Genomic DNA, 22,981 nt, shown 5'->3' on the forward strand with positions numbered 1-22,981 from the left:
GATAGATAACCAGTATGCCCTGAGGGCGAGAAGCGTCAGAGGTCGCGTGCATACAGGTCAGCTCCATATATGGAGATATAAGGGTGGCAGCGGGGGCAGTGTCTTGAGTGTACAGGGTTAGATGAGGTCTGGCCATATGTGGAGCGTGTCTTGACTGTACAGGGTTTGATGAGGGCCCAGTCTAGGGCGTGACCATATATGGAGGCGTTACCGACCGACCGACCGACTGACGGGAAATGCAGGTTTTCATAGTAAACTGCGACCTATGGTCGCAATAACATCAGATTAAGGTAAGAAAACGGCTAGTCCGGAATTCTCCTTTAAACGATTATCGATATTTTTGAGTGGTGTAACCACTCCTATATAGACAGCTATGTGTGTCTCTGGCTGGCTGGCTGGCTGGCTGGGTCTGTCTGAGCACGAAAATTGCGTTTGGTTTGTTTGCACAACCAAGTGTCACTGTTGCGCAGTGCGCACATACACACACACACACACACACACACACACACACACACACACACACACACACACACACCCCCGGGGACCCCCACACGGTAACTCTGTCATTTCTCGTTTCGGACGCGGGGCGGCTCGCCGGAACTGGGCCGGCACCCTGGCCGCGTTTTTGTGGGTCTGGAACTTCCGGGGATCCCCCGGGGACCCCCACACAGAGTTGCACCACTCACTTCACACGGGTGTGATTTTTTTAATAGTGGATTAAATGAGTTAGTTGCATTGATTTAGATGACTTTAGATAATGAGAGAAAGAGGCATGAGAGCGAATATCGTTACTGCCAGGCAGAAACCTCTTATCTCCATATTTCAACTTTGTTTTCATAAATTGAAGCCCTACTTCGTCATTTGTGTCACACAAACGTAGCAAAAATAGGAGATCTACAATCTCAAAACACATTGTTTCACATGTTTTGGGCTGGCTGACTTTTTTAATTGAATCCTGAAAAGTAACTGTTTTGGACATGTGAGGTTTCCACCCGACAGCGTGGATGTGATAGAGCATGTTTGGCTGTAGACCTGAGCTAAGCTGTCTGATGTTGTTCCCATCTCTTCAAGCACCCGTGCAGACAGACAGACAGACAGACAGACAGACAGACAGACAGACAAACGGTTTGTGTGCGCAGAGCAGACCAGGAATGCAGATAGACCTTGGCTGAAGGTAGATGAACATGATGATGAATGCTGTGCCGCTGTACAGTATATCAGTGTTATCTGTGTGTGTGCGCGTCCGTCCGTGCGTGTGTCCATACCAGATTGAGTGCAGGTATGCAGGGTTGGCATGACAAATACACACACACACACACGCACGCACGCACGCACGCACGCACGCAAGCCGTGCACGTGTCTTTCAGATCCATTGTTAATGTGTGTAAGTTAGAGTGGGTTTGACCTCAGAGGAGCTGCTGCCTGACAGGATTTAATGAGCCCTGATCTGTGCTCTCAGCTGTCTGCTGTATCTCCACTAGCTGTGTGTGTGTGTGCGTGCATGTACAGTACATGTGTGTGCGTACATGCAATGGTCTGTCTGCAACTGCTGGTATTGCTGGAGTTTTAAGCCTGATTTATACTTATACTGTATCAGATCTACAAGCTCTAACAACCTGGATCTGCTTTTGTTGGTATTTCATTTACTGACTTTGACAAAACAAATGTTTTATACACACACACACACACACACACACACACACACACACACACACACACACACACACACACACACACACACACACACACACACACACACACACACCCCTCTTTACTTGCCACCCAGAAGAAGAAAAAAATAATGTTATTGAAATGCAGTATTTGAATTATCAATCATTATAGAAAAATCACACCCGTGTGAACTGAGTGGTGCAACTGTGATGTCAGTGACGTCACATACTAACCATAGCAACCATGCTCGTTTTTTTGGTTGCTAACCATAGCAACCATGCTCGTTTTTTTGGTACGAACAAACACGGGTACAAAGCCAAAAATCTGTACTGTTTTGTCCCTTTATTTCACTATCCAATGGGAAACATACTGTACTACTCTTTTTACACTGCTGTCCATATCTCCCACAAATGGTGGTCAGTCTTGATAATAACTTCCCCTACAATCACATCTACAATCCCAGGCTCTGCATGTCTATTCACTGCACAACCTCATTAAGTGCTTTAATCTTACATATATTGTTATGGGCATGCCGCAATGTCTGTCCATAGAATTGCTCTTTTGTATGCACAGATTTAGTTTTCTGGGTATGAACAATAATTATGACATAGATGAGCCTGGGTATGTTAATAATTATGTTTAATCAGAGAGGCTTGGAAAAGACAATGGCATTGATAAGAAATAATGCATTAATGAATGGATAATAGTAAGACTGAGAAAATCCAAGACGCACCCAATTTCCTCCTAACAAGAATTAGCTTGACGAATGCAAACTGTACTTTGGATTTGAGAGTTAGAATTTATCTCAAAGTCTAGTTGTATTGTATTGCATTAATTTGATCAATCCATTTTAGCCACATGGTTCTAAGGATGGCGGTCCATTCTGCCACTCACCACTTTTAGGCCACATATGCAACACGGTTTCTCAGAATGATGTTCTCAGCGATGTCATGAACTATTGAACCATTAATCAGTACTGTTGTAATAATTAATTAATACGATCAGTTAAATGATTATTTTATATTATTCTATTCTATTTTAATAGATCGGTTAATTTTCTATTCAATGTATTAATTGCTAATGAGTTTTGGTTAACTATGAACATTGTTAAAACGTTTCTCTACCGTTAAACTTGCTGAGCACATTCATGCTTCCTGTCTGATCCCTAACCCTAAGACTTTATGTTTTACGTTTCTTTTTATGAGCCAATTTCAAGTGAACGCTTCATGGAAAACTATTGATGACTCACCTGATGTATCTCTGGACCCAGCGGTTGCTGACAATGTAGGCTACATCTGTACTACACCTAAGATAACTAGTCAGCCTGCAGTTGCTGGCTTGGCTTTTAAACGAGGCCTGCATCATGATGAGGACTTGAGTTGACATGGACAAAATAATAGACTCCAATTTGAAATGCGTCTCAGGGACAGATAATTATGAAACCTTTTAGACACATGCGTACGCTACTCATCCACCTGAGGGTCTATTTGCTGACGCCACGCCATTATCCCCCCCCCCCCCCCCCCCCCGCAGTTCTCCCCAGTAACTAACTCCACACACAGCTCTCCATGCCAGCCAATCAGATAACAGATAGCCCCCCTCTGATTCGCATTCAGCGCAGTCGTTTCATCCTGCCATACAGTTACTGGAGGATTCTGCTTGACTGATGGGATCCTGCACACTATGCTCTCGGTCCTGTATCTTTTCCAGTGGTTTCTTCTAACGTGTTATGATATATTATTATGTAGTATGCCGTGCAGAGATTTAGAGGGAAAAGCTTATACCGTCTGCTAACCATTTCATCTATTGACCATGCGTGAGCGTATAGCCTATATTCGTGTGCATGTCGTGCAGGGAATAATTATCGTATGCCCCCCGAAAAAACCTAGAACACACCACTTAACCCTCGACATATACTTCATTGACTGGGATTCCCCCAAGGGATATAGTACATATATAGTATACTTTGGAGCCTTCCCCTACACCAAATCGATTAGTCAAAAATAGCCAAGCTCACAAAGTCACAATCGTGTTAATAATAATACTATAGTCAACACTTCTTTACGGTACTGTGAAATGTGTCTCATTGTGTTGAAAAATGATGCATTCCCATCCCAAGTATCAGGAGCAGTGGGCGCTACGGGGCAGCAGTTGGGGGCTAATAAGACCATTAGCCCCCAACTGCTGCCAATGCCCATGCTATCCATGCCCTGCTCATGGACACGTAGACTGGGGACCTTTTGTTTGCCAGGCAGTCAATCTACCCACTCAGCTATGGCATCCCTATGATGTGAGCTTACTATCCTATTATAGCATGCCCAGAATAGGGAAGCTAGTGTGGTTAAGGATTGAAGGATGGATGAACAGAAAGCGTGCGAGACAGAGTTAGGGACATTTTACATAATTGGCTCTAGAATGAGGTAACTTTGAGTCACTTGCCCAGCAGCACAATTGAGTGACAGTTTGACACACACTAAATAGGTAGACCTAATGAAAAGGGACAGTGCAGGCTTTGATTGCATTATATTTCAGCATGTTATTAATCGTCTGTGCGCTCTATCCAATCTGTGTGGTTCTCTATTTGCTAGTTAGATATGGCTGTCACATAGCACACTTGCACATTTTTGTCAGTCAGCATAAAATTGCTGATACGCTGATCAGAAACGCCACATCCACAGCGCCGGTTAGTTAGGGATCTCGGCGCTGACAGGCATAGTTTCTCGCTCTCTCGAGACAGACTGTCAGTGTCGGCTCACACAATTTTCAAATGCTTTGGGCCAAACAACCTGCACATCGGAAGCGCTGGAAATGAGTAGAAAATAAAGCGTACGGTATGTCCTGCAACCACCACTTCACCTTTGGAATCGTGTAAATACCGTAAGTCAGACTTTAAACCAAATTAGTCAAAGTCTATCCAGCATGCTGCATTGCTTTTTAGCAGAAATAGTAATCCAAAGATATGTCTTAAAGATATTTTAAAATATTCTTTGTGAACGGGAGCTACTTACTGTCACAACCGTTGCAGGGCAGTTACAGGCTGTCGCATTTGAAGATTGTGGAAGAGCTTGAAAGAAGCAATTGAGAAAAGACTGGATGGAAGAGGTGGAGACACAGAGTCAGACCTCAGACTAGAGGCCATAGTGTGCTGTATGAATGATAGATCACTGGTTTTCAAAGTGGGGTCCCACAGGGCTTATTAAAGATTTGTAGAGTTGTAGATGTGCTATTATCTCTGATGTTTGCCTATTTTTGCCAAATGTCTGCTTATTATGACAAAGGCCTGGATAGGGACGCTAGGGTTCATATGGTTAATTCCAGTATTAATCCAATGAGAGAATGTATAACAATGAGTACGCATATTCAAATTATACGTTTCATTCTCTCCACGGTTATCTACTAGGGGTGGGACGATATGGGTTCCTCACGATACGATATATATCGCGATATTAGGCGATATGTAGATTGTAGAATGATGTACTATATTTAATCTAACAACAAAAATGATTGGAGTCCCGGGTACAAACTCTTTTCAAATAGGGGTCCCACTGTCTATTACGTAACAATTTGACAGGAAATTGTTAGCGGATTACTGTGCTAGATCTCATTAAGTTAGAGATAAATATATGTGGGGATCAAGATCTCAATATACTGTCAAAGGCTGGAAAGATGGAAAGGAGGAAGGATGAAATGAAGCAGGAAGAGAGTGAGAGATAGAATCTTAGTTTCAGGAAAAGGAAGAGGCTGAGGGCAAGCTAGATTTGAAGGAGAAACAAAGAAACGGAGGTAGGGGTGGTTGGAGAGCAACAGAGACCACACATCTGGTGCCAACTCTGACAGAGCGAAGGGTAACAGAAATGACAGGGAAAGAAATGGAGAAATCATGCTTTTCACAACCTTCTTTCAATTTATTTTGCCCATTCGTCAGTTGCAGAAAGACCTAGTGGAGGGAGAGTACTAGACAAATGAAGAGGAACAGAGAAAGAATTAATATCAGCAGCTACTCCTGTCAATGGCATTCCTGTTTTCCCAGCTAGCCTCTCTGTCAACCTGCCTGTTTGCCCATCTACATGTTTGTCTATATGCAATGCATATCTGCCTGTCTGTCTGTCTGCCTCCCAGCCAGATATTTGTGTCAGTCAGCAGTCGGTGGAATCCTGAAACCTCAAAGTGTCTCCTTCTGCACCTAGTTTATCAGATTCGAGAGGCAGACGACAGGAGATGGAGAAAGAGAAGAGTGAAGGGTGGAAGCAGATAGTATGTCCTGAGGTAGTGAATCATGGATAGAGAAGAAAAGAAGAGAAAATCATTAATCGTGGGGGCAGAGAAAGGAGGGCGAATACATCCACATCTCAGGATGCCTTTAGGCAAGGTATTTGATGTGTTAATATTTGGAGCTCAGCTCATCATGATTTGATTTGCAACCACCTCCAGATTGTCTAACTCGCCCGTCTAATATTTTGATGAGGCCCTTGCCTCAAAGCACAGGATCAAGTACCAGAATACATGTGTTTCCCTTGCACTTTGACCACAAGGATCTGTGTTCATACCGTACCTGGCGTACCACCATGTACAGTAGTTAGAAAGGGCATTTCCCATGAAAACACAGCATGCTTGAATGATCCTCTTTAGAATCCCTTTATTGACCATATTTTTTATTCTCTCGCTCTCTCTCTCTCTCAATATATTTTCTTTTACCCCTAATTTTCTCCCAATTGTAGTTGTTACCCAACGTTACCAGTATGCCAATTCCCAATTTTCCTCACACACATGTATTCCCTGTCACTGCTAACCCCTACAGTTGGCCAGTTGGCCAGCTACTTTCATGTGACACTGAGGAGTTTCACCAGGAGGGCATGCGGAGGAACACACTATCCAACTTATTGTTCTACGGGCATGCACATTTACATGGATGCACGTTTACATGGATATCCGATCACATGGTTTTACGATCATTTTTCACTGTCTGCTCCAGAAAGACTTCCAAGGATTCCAAGGCACTTCATAGTGAGCCACAATAGATGATAGTTGAGAGTTGTCATTTTGTGCACACAAAAATATAGATACATACAAAGTAATGCAAAAGTAACTAGTAACTCTTATAATGAGGTAACTGGTAACTAAGTAAAGTAACTATTATCAAGTTGTTACTAATTTAAAGTAACTTGCCCAACACCGTTGGCAGGTGAAGTGCACAGGGTTGTGCAGTTTTATTGCATAATGTCAAACTATGCAAATAGGTGAGGGCATATATGAAAAAAAGGCACCTTACCCTAAAAAAATTGCAACAGAAGGTTTCTCAACTGTTTTGTGTAGTATTAGGTGTCCTTAATAACATACTAAAAGTTTACCAAAGTTTGACCATGCGAAAGGTGTTATTTTAGCATAATATGCATAATATGCCCATAACATCCTATATAAGGCAAAAAAGTCCAAATTTCATCATTCTTTAAGTAACATGTGACATATGAAACTAGGGTGTTTGCATGATTCTGAATCCATTCCAAGCATTAGTTTTGCACAAAAAACACTCCTTGGGCTAAATTAGGCCATATCCACTTGATCAAATGTGCTGACCTCATCACGTTTGTGTGGCCGTTTTCCTCCCAAGGAGTGTTTTTTGTGCAAAACTAATGCTTGGAATGGATTCAGAATCATGCAAACACCCTAGTTTCATATGTCACATGTTACTTAAAGAATGATGAAATTTGGACTTTTTTGCCTTATATAGGATGTTATGGGCATATTATGCATATTATGCTAAAATAACACCTTTCGCATGGTCAAACTTTGGTAAACTTTTAGTATGTTATTAAGGACACCTAATACTACACAAAACAGTTGAGAAACCTTCTGTTGCAATTTTTTTAGGGTCAAACCATAATTGCACCTGTCTAAAAGCTTGGATCTGTGTCTACAACACCATCAGGTCTTTGTGTGCAACCTACAGAGCTTCAGTCCTCTTGTGTGGTCAGTTAAGTTTGTTACCCTTGTGGATTGCTGAAGTGTCATACAACACAAAATACTGAATCACTAATGCTTTGTTTAACCATATAGTGATGATGCTGCTTTGCATTGTCTGCCGCATGCTAAGCTGTCCCAGACGCTCCATGCAGCCCACATTTCTGGCCATATACCAGGATGCCGGATTTGTCCCAAACCATTTTGCGGAAGACTATGCCATCTGTGGCCACAGTAAAACATTCAGTGTTAATTTCTGAGAGTGTACTGTACAAAGTATTTTGTACAGTATTGGACCTATTTGGTTCCATTTGTAGACTATACTCTCTGAGTGAAATGAACACTGACGGTTTTACTAGGGATCCGGACAAAAATACAATTTACAAACCCAGTTAGCCACTAGGCATGGATGGACAAATGGTTATTGTCCAGGACACCTATTTCATTGTTTTCAATATTAGGGGCACAAGAAAAGCCTTATGCAACTTTGCCGAATCTGATTTTCAACAGCACAGGGTGAGAAGAGCAGAGGTAGATTGTTGTGCATCAGAGCCTCCAGCTGGTCTGCATTCTGTATATCAGTGTTTCCCAACCTTTTTATACAGTACGTGCCAGGAGAGTAGGTGATGTCCCCATGTAAACAAAGCCATGCATTAGCATTTCTATGGCCGAGGGTCGTTAGACTGGTGGGGATGGGCAACAACAACCGCAGGCAGCCCAGTATCTATTTCTATCGGGCGAGGGTCGGGGTTACTTTTCTTCCTGGAAATAAAAACGTCTGGGTTTCCAAGGCTACTTTTGTACAAATCAAACGGCACACCTGGCCATTTCAAACGGCACACTAAAGTGCCGTGGCACACAGGTTGGGAATCACTGCTGTATATGATGTAGGTACGCTGCTGTTTGTTTATTGTGAACCGATCTATCATCTATCACACACCACGCCATCATACAATATCAATTACATGTAATACCTGGGAATCGAACCCGGGTCTCCCAAGTGGAAAGCCAACATCTTAACCACTAAAGGCCTATTCATAGTCTGGATTTTTGGTGGTGAGGTGACCACCGCTCCGGTGGTGAGCTGACCACTGGAGCTGAAATAACGTTGAGCGGTGGTGAGTAAAAACAGAGAGAAGGGCTGGAGCGGTGGCGGTGGTTTGCTCTTCACCGCGGCTCGTGACGTCATGTTGTAGTTCGGTGGTCACCCCACCACCGAAAATCCAGACTATGTATGAGCCTTAAGCCAAAGGCAATTGCCTGTGGCTCGGGGGATATTCTTCACTTGCACAATGTAGGAGGCGGGACTAAGGGGGACTTCCTGTTGGGATATCACCCAAGTGTTTTCTTCCGGTCCATCGGGAGTGCATGTAAGTCAGTCATTTTCTACGGACAATTATAGTATTTTCTCGTCACTTGTATTTTTTTTAATTACGTTTAAAAAAAACTTGTATTCATATGGTTCATAAATTTACCATTTGTTTTTATCGTAATGTTTTATTTAGGGTTTTTTTCTCAAGGGGGAAGTTGTATGCTCCAGTGCAGCAGCACAGACAGGCACTGGAGCATACAACTTAATGAACCATATGAATACAAGTTTTTTTTAAACGCAATTTAAAAAATTACAAGTGACGAGAAAATACTATAATTGTCCGTAGAAAATGACTGACTTACATGCACTCCCGATGGACAGGAAGAAAACACTTGGGTGATACAGGAGGTCCCCCTTAGTCCCGCCTCTACATTGTGCAAGTGAAGAATATTAGACTTTTGAGGCCATCAGGCTGAGGCTGTGATGTGTGAGCCACTCTGCTACACTCACCCCCCTTTTGACCTCCTCCCATGGGGAAACTCGATCCGGGTCATGGCACCATCGTAACACTCGGGAATCGAACCCGGGTCTCCCGCGTAGAAAGCCAACATCTTAACCCTATGACTCGGGTGAGATATTAGACTTTACAGGCTGAGGCTGTGAGCCACTCTGATACACATTCATCCCCATCTTTACAGCAGCATCCTCTCTGTTTCAGTATGTGTCAGGTGATCTAATGTTGGCTTGGTTCATTAAACCAAGAAAGGTGTGAGTGTGTGCATAATGCACATTAAAGCATGCATGCACATCCACTCACTGAAAACCAGGTGCCGGGCCGAAGTTAGAATAATGGGGAAGAAAGCACACTAATGATGCTCCAAAACTAAACAAGTTTATTTAATACAGTACCATGGATGTGATGTTCAGACACTGAAGTACACACAGGCACCTAGGTGTCATCCAGTGTGCAGACCTTATCTTTCTTCTTCATAATGCATTCAGTAACATTGAAAACACATTACTCATACAGACACACAGCCATGGTTTGAGAGAGGGTTATTTCTGGTGTTCCCTGGCTGGCTCTTCGGCTTATTTTTGTCTTAAATGCTGGTTAGCTGCTTGTCTCCCTTCTTACCTCTAGCCTTAAGTGACCTCTCACTTACTCTCTCTCTCTCTCTCTCTCTCTCTCTCTCTCTCTCTCTCTCTCTCTCTCTCTTCTGTGTTTCTCTGTTTCTTTTCTTCTCTCTTTCGTTTCTCTCTCTCTTGCTTTCTCTCTCTCTCTCTCTCTCTCTCTCTCTCTCGCTCTCGCTCTCGCTCTCGCTCTCGCTCTCGCTCTCTCTCTCTATCCAATAACCAGGACCACAACTCTGAAGTAGAAGACTCCTTGAAGACTTGAATGCACATGCATGCGTGTCCATAGTGTGCGTTAGGCTACGTAGTTTGTGTGTGTCGGTGTGTGCGTGTGTGCACTTCCAATGCATACACATGCATATGCATGTGTACAGAGAAGAGAGGGAAGAGACGGAGAGAGAGAGAGAGAGAGAGTCATAGTACTGATGTCATAGACTGGCACCCAAGTACTCTGACAACGGGTACGACGGATATTGCATAACCGGAGTGGCTGTGTTCCCAACGGGCATCGTTCCCAACCGCCATCAACCTACTTATTCATTTTGGCTGATTTAGCCAAGATTGTGTGTGTGTGTGTGTGTGTGTGTGTGTGTGTGTGTGTGTGTGTGTGTGTGTGTGTGTGTGTGTGTGTGTGTGTGTGTGTGTGTGTGTGTGTGTGTGTGTGTGTGTGTGTGTGTGTGTGTGTGTGTGTGTGTGTGTGTGTGTGTGTGTGTGTGTGTGTGTGTGTGTGTGTGTGCGCGCGCACACATCTACTATCTATAAATGCACCAAGTCTCTGTATATACGTACGTCCGTAATCCACGTAACTTGGAAACCGTTCGCCACACCGACTTCAAATTCAACACACACGTTCCACACCACCACAGGGAGTGCAGTACCCGGTGTCAAGTCTGTCGGATCGCCGGTTGTCCAGAGCCAGCACAAAAGCCTCTGCCCAGGCTCCAAACAGGGCCCAAGTCCAGACCACCCCTAGATCTCCATATATGGAGCTGGCCTGTTCTGACATCACAGTGATGCATATCTTTGGTTCGACGTCCTAACAGTCCGACACGCAATAGTCAGACACACTACCCCAAAACCTAAGCTAACCGCATGCGGAAGCCACGGGTGAGTCTTAACCGACCACGTATGTCGGACTACTGGTACGTCACACACACACACACACACACACACACACACACACACACACACACACACACACACACACACACACACACACACACACACACAGAGAGAGAGAGAGAATGACTGACGTTGAATTAACTGCTTTGCTGCAGTGCAAAGGCAGATCCTTTGACTTTTAACGTACAGCGCCATCAGGCGATTAACAGGCCATGAATGGTGCGAGGCGAGGGAAATGCGCTGACATGCAGAATGAGCCTCCCTTCTATAGGATTAGCACAGTGACAGGCAGGAACCAGTGCCTTAGATTGATTATTGTGTAATCCTGCTGAGATAATCATGCCTCTTCCAGATTACAGATGTGTGGCCACTGGCCAGCATTGTGATGTCGCGCGAACACGCACGCACGCACGCACGCACTCACTCACTGTCTCTCTGCTACGAGCTTGTATACTATAGTTTTGCAGTATATATAGGTTGAAGTGGTTAAATGCATGTCAAATGTATCATCTCATCATGTATGTCTTATTAGCAGGATTACAGGAATGTGCTAATTGTTTCAATGCAACACATTTTTTTGTTAGTTTATTTTCTCAAACTGGCTCGCTGGGATGTAAGATTCATGGGAACCTGTTTTTCCTTCAGGATGGCTGAGAACATGGAACGTTGGTCCAGCTCTTGGCTAGCTTATCTGTGGTTATAGTTCCCAGGGTCAACTTTTTATCAGGCTAGGAAAGGAAAGTTGTAGTCTCTGTGGTGGCTCTGTGTTTTAACCCATGTTATGGGAACTCTTTGGTAGCCTGATAAAAAAGTAATCCTGGTCTCTAACATGCCTCCCTCTGCCCAGCCGTGGCGAGTGATGGAGAGGAAAGGAACTGGTTGGAATAACGTGTTCCTTCCACATGCTACGTCCAACCGGGGAAACTCCCCCTGTCAGGTGGACTCCTCATGCATTGAAGGAAGCATGAAGTCGGTCCATTGCTCTCCCTAGGTTGGCAGAGGGAGTGATTCACCAGGAGGCTAGCCTCGGAAACCCAGACATTTTTATTTCCAGGGAGAAAAAAAAGTCTGGGTCCGAGTCCACTTCAATTCGGCATAGAGTAGCGCAAACATCACTCACTCTCTGCTGATTTCTGATCGTCTGCACCTTTGTTAAATTGACACACACGCACACATATACACACACACACTCCTCTCTCTCTCTGTCGCTCTAATCAATTAGTCTCATGTCTAGCAGCTGCGCATAGTTTCTCCCGGCGGATCCTGCCGGGAGCTGCCTATGCCATAAAAAGCATAGGTGAGTTCCAGGCTACCAGGAGGCCATCTCGGGAGAGATGGTCTTCAAACAGATAAATACTGAACTGAAAAGACAGAGATCTCTTCTCTGGACTTATTGAAATGCCTCATTATATTTTTGTATTGTATGTAATTTCCATGTGAATGCATGAATTGTAAACCCTGAATAATTTTCAATAAAGTATATATAAAGAATCACACCTGTGTGAAGTGAGCGGTGCAACTATAGTGTGTGGGGGTCCCCGGGGGCAACATCCAGACCCCCAGGAACATGGCCAGGTGGCCGGCCCAGTTCCGGTGAGCCTTCCCGCGTCCGAAACGGACGAAAAATGACAGAGTTATCGTGTTGCAACTTTCCATGCTCACCGTGTTCATCCGTGCTGGGACGGACATACATACAGTACATACATACATACTTTAGGGACACACATAGCTGCGTAATGGAGCGGAGGCACCGCTCAAAAGTGGAGTGTAGAGCCCAGGATTACATTCGATTTGAGACTGGGTGAAAAAAATGGTGGGATAATAATTACAAAAACATAAAAAAGGTCAGCTCTGTATTTGGTCCACTATATAGCCTAGCATGACCAGCCTAATATCACTGAGGGCAGATTTGTCTGGTTTCCAGTCTACCGCTACCTAGGATGCTAGAGTACATGCTTCAAGTGGTTAAAATCATGTTCTGGATTAATTTGTTATGTAAGCAGCTGTTGTGCATCAGGTCCAACTCCAAATGGGATTATAATGTGGTTACGGTCGGATGAGCTTCGTGAGTCAACGAACGTTGGCTGTTTATTTACGCTTCCTTTTCAACATTCATTCTGCAAATTAGTCATGCGAGCTGTCACCTGTGTGACCTCTTTAAGAAGGAAAGAGAAAATTAGAGAAAAAGTAGAGAAAGAGCTTGATATCATTTAGGGGTGTTAGGAGAAGAAAAAGTGACAGGCAAATAATGCGAACCAGCTGTCAGCCTTAATACAAGAGCTTGGTTATTTACTCCAGCTACTGTATTTATCATGCAGTCATACTGGGTGAATACAGTATTCTCCATTGTTATTTGGTCTTACTTTAGGGTTATACAAAGGTTTTCCTTCAATTTTCCATTAAACCATGGGGCAGTAAGTCACACTACTCTATGATGCCATGTTTTTACACTCAAAGACACGTGATGTATACAACACAGTATTATGAAATGCATGGGTGTGAATGTGGTAGAACAAAAATAACATTAATTGTATATGATCTTATTAAGGTCCAGGGTTCATTGAGTTCATAATCATATTCATATAATGTCATGTTAATTCACAATTCAAATGCATTTACTCACTTACTTAAGTGCGCAACAGTTAATCATAGTACATGTATTTTTAATATAAACTTGCAGATCGGCTATTTTCCCAATTTCTGCATGACATATGCACGGCAAGTATAAATGATTACTCAGGCTAATCGATTTGGTTGATTATATATATTTTTTTCTCCGTTGATTCATCGATATATACTTTTTTATTATAAAAAAGTCTCGTTATTTGTTATTTGATATTCAATTGATTATTTGAAATAAAAATAAATAGAATAATCGGTAAGAAGATAGTTGCAGCCCTATATGAGAAAAAGAGACAGTGTGGGTCTTATAGAGACAGAAGGGAAAGAGCAGATTGTTTTCATTTCAGTCATGTGACGTAGTGTGGCTGACACCGATCCCAGAGCTATTCTTGTGTTTCTCTGCTGGGGGACCCTACTGTACTGTACTGTACTGTACTGTACTGTACTGTACTGTACTGTACTGTACTGTACTGTACTGTACTGTACTGTACTGTACTGTACTGTACTGTACTGTACTGTACAACATATTGAGCAGTAACACCATGTTCTCGCACAGTGCCTCATAATCCCTGCCTTTTCAAAGAAATAAAACACTGGTACAGACAGACCATGTCCTGAATATCTCTGTCTGTCTCTCTCTCTCTCTCTCTCTCTCTCTCTCTCTCTCTCTCTCTCTCACACTGTCACACACACACACACACACACACACACACACACACACACACACACACACACACACACACACACACACACACACACACGTGCATGGGGCGTGCACACTATGGCCATCTGCTCTCTCATCCTCCTGCTAGTGGCTAGTAGACTAAAACACGACTATGCAGAGGAGATGAGGTGCTGTACAGTACAGTACAATACCGTTACCGTATGTCATTATGCAATAGCGGCAATACAAAATGAGACATGAGAACTTAAGAGATGAGGGACCTATTGCAGGCAACAGCTGCTTCAAACTGTAACAGCTTATTGTCTCCACCAAGCCGAGGGAATGGGGAGAGAGTATGTTTTGCACTCCGTCCGTGTGTGTGTGTCCGTCCGTCCCTAGAGGCCATGGAAAAACATTTTCCCTGCATCCCTCCACATCTGCCGGTTATAGCGCCACCATGAGGCTGATTTCTGCAAAACACATTGTTTATATTTGTCGCACAGATTTCAGCCAAATCTCACGCAAATTGGTACACATGATCTCTGTAGTCATGTGATCATGAGATCATGAGTGATCTGGCTCTGCATTTGCTCAACAAAATGAAGAAAATGTTGCAAAAAACAAACATGTTTATATTACGTCTCCTAAACATTTTACCATACATCACACACACTCCTATCCTCCTGGTGGAGACCTGTGCACTTTTTCTACTTACTAGTGGTTCCAGAGGGAGAACGCTGGGAGAGAGACAGACAGACAAAGAGACAAAAGAGACAGAGAGGAAATTGTAGTCTGAAAGGTTCCTTATATGTCAAAAGGGTTTCTGTAGGCTCATGTAGGGTTTCTGTCTTCTGAATAATCTGTCTGTCTGTCTGTCTGTCTGTCTGTCTGTCTGTCTGTCTGTCTGTCTGTCTGTCTGTCTGTCTGTCTGCCCTCTCTCTCTCTCCCTCCACATGCAGTAAAATCTAAAGATTAAATAAGGGACTCATACCTAACCCAGGAGGAGTTAAATTGACACTCTGGACTTGACTGTGCAGCAGCCTTAACGGTTTCCTGTTTCCTGTCTTTTATTAGGTGGACTTAAGGTCGGAGAAACCGGCAGTTTTTGACTGGAGGGACAACCTGTTTGAAAGGCCTGACTGTCTGGGTAAAGTGAACGAGAACTCCCTCCCCTGTTCAACTGCTTCTGTCCAGCTGCCCTTGAGCAAGGTACTTAAATCTATAACTTCATCAGCAGTTCAAGTGGCTAGTGATAATCAGCAGCTCTGCTCTGAATGAATGTGAAGTCGGTAGTGCTGCAAAGGGCTATGAATGCTACAAATATAAAAAAGTCATTGATCTCATGGTCATAGACTCTTGTTTTCCAGAGAGGGAGGACATTTAGCTTTCTCGTTTCCCATTCTGTCTTTCTCCCTGCTGCTGTTTTTGTAAACATCAGAAGTGCCTCAGAGTAGCGTTTGAGCTTGCCACCCGCACTTTTTGTTCCAGCATACGCTCTGCTGCCTTTGGTTTCAATATGCTCCCTTCTGGCCAAACCAAATTGTTCTCGCTCCATTTGGGGATTTTTCAAGCCATTGCTGCGAGGAATGTGCTGGGTTCAGACTGCCTTCATGCCTGTGGCTTGATGTGACAATGGCCACCATCTTTGCAACAAATTTTACAACTTGTGAAAGTGATTTGAAAGGCTATAGCTTAGTTTATACTCCATCGCACGAGTCTTACATTGTGTGTGTGTGTGTGTGTGTGTGTGTGTGTGTGTGTGTGTGTGTGTGTGTGTGTGTGTGTGTGTGTGTGTGTGTGTGTGCGTGTGCGCGTGCGCGAGAGAACACGTACCGTCACTTTTGCATCCTCCCCTAGAGTGCAGCAGCCCTTTGCAGTGAACCTCATTTAATTTATCTTGGGAGCAGTTCAAGTTTATTTAAAGAAGCCGGTAATTAAGGGACGCTTGAAAATAAAAATGACAAGCTGTGCTTGTGTCTCCTACTGGATTTCTTTCTGTGGTGGTTTGACTGGGTGGGTAGTTTCTGTCTACCTCTGACCTGAAAGGGGATTTGAGGACATCGGTCTCCATCACTAACCTCTCACAAATTAGGAAAGTGCCAACCACTCTCTCCAGAATGGTGTGTTTGTGTTGATTAACTACGTACAGTAAGGACTCTCTGAAACTGGACAAACTGGGCTCTATAGAGTCATTTAAGGCACTACTTGAGGATCAATGACATGATGTCATGACATGATGTCATTCTAATAAAAGTATAGTCACATTTTACCTTTCAATAATTGAAAGGCAACACAACAGACTACACTAGAGTGACATACATTAGGATATTATACTATTGTGATATGACATAAGTGTTATATAAAAATATAAAGATCGGATCGGGAAAGATCGGTATCGGTATGTCTCAATGATCGGAATCGGATCGGGAGCAAAAAAACGTGATCGGGACATCCCTAATTTGTACCTTATTTTAGCTCCCGTCGCTAGCCTCCATAGGCCTCCCATGGTAGAAACAACTCCCGTCGCTAGCCTCCATAGGCCTCCCATGGTAGAAACAGCTCCCGTCTCTAGCCTCCATAGGCCTCCCATGGTAGAAACAGCTCCCGTCTCTAGCCTCCATAGGCCTCCCATGGTAGAAACAGCTCCCGTCTCTAGCCTCCATAGGCCTCCCATGGTAGAAACAGCTCCCGTCACTAGCCTCCATAGGCCTCCCATGGTAGAAACAGCTCCCGTCTCTAGCCTCCATAGGCCTCCCATGGTAGAAACAGCTCCCGTCGCTAGCCTCCATAGGCCTCCCATGGTAGAAACAGCTCCCGTCTCTAGCCTCCATAGGCCTCCCATGGTAGAAACAGCTCCCGTCGCTAGCCTCCATAGGCCTCCCATGGTAGAAACAGCTCCCGTCGCTAGCCTCCATAGGCCTCCCATGGTAGAAACAGCTCCCGTCTCTAGCCTCCATAGGCCTCCCATGGTAGAAACAGCTCCCGTCGCTAGCCTCCATAGGCCTCCCATGGTAGAAACAGCTCCCGTCGCTAGCCTCCATAGGCCTCCCATGGTAGAACTAGAAACAGCTCCCGTCACTAGCCTCCATAGGCCTCCCATGGTAGAAACAGCTCCCGTCGCTAGCCTCCATAGGCCTCCCATGGTAGAAACAGCTCCCGTCACTAGCCTCCATAGGCCTCCCATGGTAGAAACAGCTCCCGTCGCTAGCCTCCATAGGCCTCCCATGGTAGAAACAGCCTACATCCCAATCCTCAGTGCACACGGTCTATGTGTTTAAAGTGCTCAGAATGTGATAAAGTACGATGTTGAGAGCTTAATAAAACATTAATTCGAAGTCCGCTAACCATAATAATAGTCTGAGCGGCAAAACACATCCGCGAGCGACCCTGGCGCGGCAATGGAGGACAATCACTTCCGGGTCAGCTGGATAATGCTGCTTCTTCTCTGCTTATGTCGTGCATTTCATTACTGGCCTCCCGTTACTGCTATAGGGAATGTATGTGTTAATTGGTGAAAATTCTCACCATGCATGTGTGTGATCTAGCACGTTGTTAATGACGTTTCAAATCATTTGTACAGCGTATTTTTGGATGTCTTCCTTGTAACCTGATATGAAATATACCGTTTTTAGCTCTATTGTTGTCAGGTGTGGTCCCCAGAACCCACAGAGTTCACTCTAGTCTAAATGATGACTTCCACATGGAGATGTACCACAAGAGGCTTTTCCCCCTCACAGGTCCATTTGCAAACTCCGGATTTCACTGTTTACAGACTGGTGCTTTGAGCTTGAACTTCTCATGTCCTCTCTGTGAAGAGGGTGTGTGTGTGTTTCCGTGTGTGTGTTTCCGTGTGTGTGTGTGTGTGTGTGTGTGCGTGTGTGTGTGTGCGCACGTGTGTGCGTGAGACATGTGTGTATATCTTGGGGGTTGAACATGTTCCATTAGCATTGGGCTATATTTGTCGCGACAGCAAGATAGATAGTGAGATAATACAGACGCAGACCTTTCTGTTTCTCCCTCTGGGTCTCTTGGTATCTCTTTCAGTCCCACGCAGGACTCTGTCTGTCTCTCCATGTGTGTTTTCTCAAGCTCTTTCTGTTGTGCTCCTCCCATGCATGGATGTATGAGGAACGACGTAAGACCATGTTGTCCTTGCTTTCAATGGGGGCTGCTTTAGGAATAGCGATGAGGTTGGGGGATTAGCTTCAAGTCGAGAAGGGTTAAGTATTCAGTGTATAGTAGTGAGGGTGAAGGCTGGGGTCACGCAATTAATGCAACAGAATGCATGTGTGTGTGTGTGTGGGGGGGGGGAGTGCATGTGCATATTTGTGTGGTGAGGGCGTGTGCATGTGTGACAGAGACTGGTGGTCACATTACCACTGCAGCGGGTGATTAACTGAGACTACATCAACAGAGAAAACAATGTCTAACCTCACGTGTGTGTGTGTGTGTGTGTGTGTGTGTGTGTGTGTGTGTGTGTGTGTGTGTGTGTGTGTGTGTGTGTGTGTGTGTGTGTGTGTGTGTGTGTGTGTGTGTGTGTGTGTGTGTGTGTGTGTGTGTGTGTGTGTGTGTGTGTGTGCGTGGTGCACGTGCGTGTGCACGTGCGTGTGCGTGTGCGTGTGCGCGTGTGTGTGTGCGTGCGAGAGCGTGACCTTGGCAACCCTTTCTCTGTCTCTGTCTTATTTCTCCTTGAAGGAACGTGAGGGAGGAGAGGGTGGAGGATGAGGGAGACGAGGAGAAGGATTTCATTTGATCTCCCTCCCCTGTGCAGGGAATACTCTCTCCTTTCCGTTGTGCGTCTGCCTGTCCGTCCGTCGCCTTGTGTGCTGAATAGAGACTGTCCTTGGAATTAATGTCTTGGCTCTCCGGCACTCACACTCCTCGTTTCATTTTGGATTCAATGCTGTTCCGCACACGACCTCCCCGACACCCCAAATCTAAATCCGGTTTTGACTACTGACATTTCACTGTGTTCATTTTACTCTTGAGAGTGTTACTTCAAATGTAACCAAACAGACCTGTAAGGGTCCACATGGTTACATTTGTACAGTCTTGGTGTTACAAATGAATACATTAATGCTGACGTTTTTACAGTGTCGGTCGGATTGGTGCTTGGTTGGTTTGCTATGAGAAATGCTGGATAACACTTTGGATAACACGGCAGTTTTTCCCTTTTGGGGCCCTTCAAGTGCCTTGAGGAGTAGACAAAACAAATACACCGCATGGAATTCAAGTAGGGTTGCTTGGGAAAAATAAAACTTGTTCTAGTGTTTCTTATCATCATGACTGAACTCACACCAGAGCCCCCACAGCTGTCTCACAGTAGTATTTAAGTAGGCTTGATCAATAATTCTGTCGCTTCTTGCCAGTAGGGATGCTCTGATTTATCGGCTGTACATCGGTAATGGCTGATACAGGCCTTGTTGACTGCCGTCAGTGGATCGGAAATATGATGACATGAATCGATTGCTGCAGCCAATGCTTATCTGTTGTTTCATAAATCTATGACTAGCATGTGATTGAATTTGTGCTCATTAATAGAGCGTGATGAATGCCTGAAGGATTTTAAATGAATAACAACAACAAAAATCTGTATCGGGTATATCGGTCAAATTGTTTTTTTTAAACGTATTTTGTCCTGGGATTACAAAATCAGTGCCTCTCTACTCGCCAAAGTCTTAAGAATCTGATTACATGCAGTGCTGCACCATTTACCAGCAGAAAAGACAGTTGATAGTGGGCACACAGCATTTGTTCCAGTAATGTCAGGAGGCATAATACAATTCAAGGTGTGTGTGTGTGTGTGTGTGTGTGTGTGTGTGTGTGTGTGTGTGTGTGTGTGTGTGTGTGTGTGTGTATGTGTATGTGTATGTGTATGTGTATGTGTGTGTGTGTGTGTGTGTGTGTGTGTGTGTGTGTGTGTGTGTGTGTGTGTGTGTGTGTGTGTGTGTGTGTGTATGTGTGCATGTGCGTGTTATGTGTACATGTGTGCTTCTGTGCAACTCCGAAAGTCCATTTTTAATTCTCAATGTTAAACTAACGCCCAGGAGTTTATGCCCTTCATAGAGGAGCTATTTGGGTCTCCTTGTCCGCTTGTCCTTTTATCATGCTTTTTATAGGCAAAATATGTAATTAGAGTACAATGCTACAATGCTATGTTTACTTTATGTGGAGTAGTATAATCTTTCTCATTGTGGAGCTGATGTTGTAATATAAGGCAAGCTGTTGGTCTGTTCACCACCGTGCAGTTAGGGTAGTAGTTAGGTATGGTGCATGTTGTTAACATGAGCACTGTGTTCGGGGGATGTATTGTGTACTTATTCTGAAAAACCTATAAATAAAGTATTACAAAAAAACTCTTACCACACAAGAAGAATTATATAACGCTCATGAAATCTATGCTTGACATTATAAAGCTTAATTACTCCTTCCGAATCAGGACGTCTGTCGGCACAGTACAGAATACTGACAATTCTAGACGGCACTATAGCGCACTGCACTACAGTCACGGTTTATATACCGTATTAAAACACACAATCGCTATGAGGTTGCTATTGGATTAGGGACATTTAATGGTTACGATGTCTGTCAGTTCAATAGGTATAAATTGATCTAAATGCACATTGTTCGACTGTATGTCAGTGTGTAATTAGTGAATGGTTTAAAATGATGGTGCGCTAAAAAAAACAAGAGTATAAGAGCAAGGCCTCCCCATGCAATCTTTAGTTGATCGTGAAGGAAGCTTCACAAATCACAATGCGGTGTTCAGTGGTGAAGCCATACGGCTGCATGTGTGCATGTTCTTTTGTGGTGACGGTTACTTTTAACCAAATGGAAATGGTGATCTTCATAAATACTTCACTAATAAGAAGAAGAACAATGTTGGTCTAACTAAGAGATTCATCGGATGTCTTTTACATGAGTTTCATTTGTGCTTTAACCCATTTTGGGCGGGAACCCCTTTTGGTGTTTTAAACATTATGTTATAATTTAGCTATTTAAAAATAGCAGATCTACAAGCTCATAGCGCGCCACCGAGTGGCGCGCTACGAGCTTGTAGGTCTGCTATTTTTGAAAAATCGTGAAAATATTTATTTCAGAAAACTGGAGGATTTCAGGCCTAAATGGGTTAACTGAAGATACTTCTGTCTCATGACATACTGTAGCACCATGAGCTGTGATTGGTTTACCTTTGAGGGGTCAACATACTGTCACATACTGTACAGGACATGCAGTAGATGCACACGTACCATACATGATGTCCTGTTCTTAATGGCTATGGCCTATGGCCACGCTGTAAAACATTTAAACATTGTAGAATTTCATATGAGACTTGTGATAAAAGCTGAATCATGGCAGATTCAGGAGTGAGCAGCAGACCATCTTCCCTTTCCCCTTTCTTCCTTTCCCCCTCTGTCAGGCATTCCCATCATCTCTCGGTGAAAATGGATGATATGCAGTTTGTTGTCTATTATCTCCTGGCTGGCAGGTATATATATATGTGTGTGTGTGTGTGTGAATTATACAGTACAGCTTCACTGGAGACTTCTCTTTCAGTCTGGCAAAGATGGAGAACTGTAGTTGGAGAGGAAAGGAGAAAAGTCTATCTCGGTGTTGTCACTTCTGAAATTGGGCCAGTCAGTCACATTCTGTGTTATGTTAAATGATGCTCTCCTACAGATGCATTACTCAAGTAGATACATTTTATACCTTAGTATGAGGACACATCACCTCACACACCCACAGATACATGACACACCCACAGATACATGGCACACACACACACACACACACACACACACACACACACACACACACACACACACACACACACACACACACACACACACACACACACACACACACACACACACACACACACACAGCTTCGCATTGGTATTCAATCATGTTATGTTTCATGAACCTTTGGTTGCTTTCATATAGCAGAACTTCTTGATGACCTCATCAATAACCCTGTGTTTACAACACAGCCCCTGCTCTTGCAAAATTTAAATCTTTGTCATCAGCTCACTTTCTCTTTTTTTTCCTTTTTTTTTTATCCCACGATTTTGTAAGCGGTTGAAGATGGATGGATGGATGGATTTTGTAACCCATTTTTCACCCCTGTGTCAATTATCTAATGTAATCCTGGGCTCTACACACCCCCCGTCAACCTGGGGAGAACAACGGACTTGAACTTGCTTCCTTCATGCATGAGTGTCCAAGTTGCTCCTTTACACCTGACAGGGGGGAGTTTCCCTGGTTGGACGTAGCACGTGGAAGGAACACGTTATTCCAACCAGTTCCTTTCCCCTCCATCAGGCGCCCCGGCTGGCCAGGGGGAGGCAGTTTAGAGACCAGGATTACTGCATGTTTTTTGTGAGGGTACCTACCCCGCCTCGGGTATGGGCACTGATGACGTGGAGGAGGGAACACGCCGCCAGCACCCACAGCGTCCCCAGCGGGAACCGAACCCAGGACCTTCTAGCTGTGAGGCGACA

The 22,981-nt window shown here is 44.1% G+C and overlaps 1 protein-coding gene across 3 annotated transcripts in view; it reads left to right on the forward strand.

Annotated features, from left to right (window-relative positions):
• Window positions 1-22,981, forward strand: part of kank4 (KN motif and ankyrin repeat domains 4) — a 92,273-nt gene that overhangs the window by 14,837 nt on the left and 54,455 nt on the right. For 2 of the 3 annotated variants that reach the window (XM_079506357.1, XM_079506358.1), the window contains exon 2: window positions 15,555-15,689. The exons of the other annotated variant lie outside the window; for it this stretch is intronic. The gene's annotated coding sequence lies outside the window, so the exon portion shown is untranslated. The remainder of the gene's footprint in view (window positions 1-15,554; window positions 15,690-22,981) is intronic. 3 annotated transcript variants of the gene reach the window in all.

The sequence above is a fragment of the Electrona antarctica genome (assembly GCF_951216825.1).
Source record: "Electrona antarctica genome assembly, chromosome: 7".
Lineage (NCBI taxonomy): Eukaryota > Metazoa > Chordata > Actinopteri > Myctophiformes > Myctophidae > Electrona > Electrona antarctica.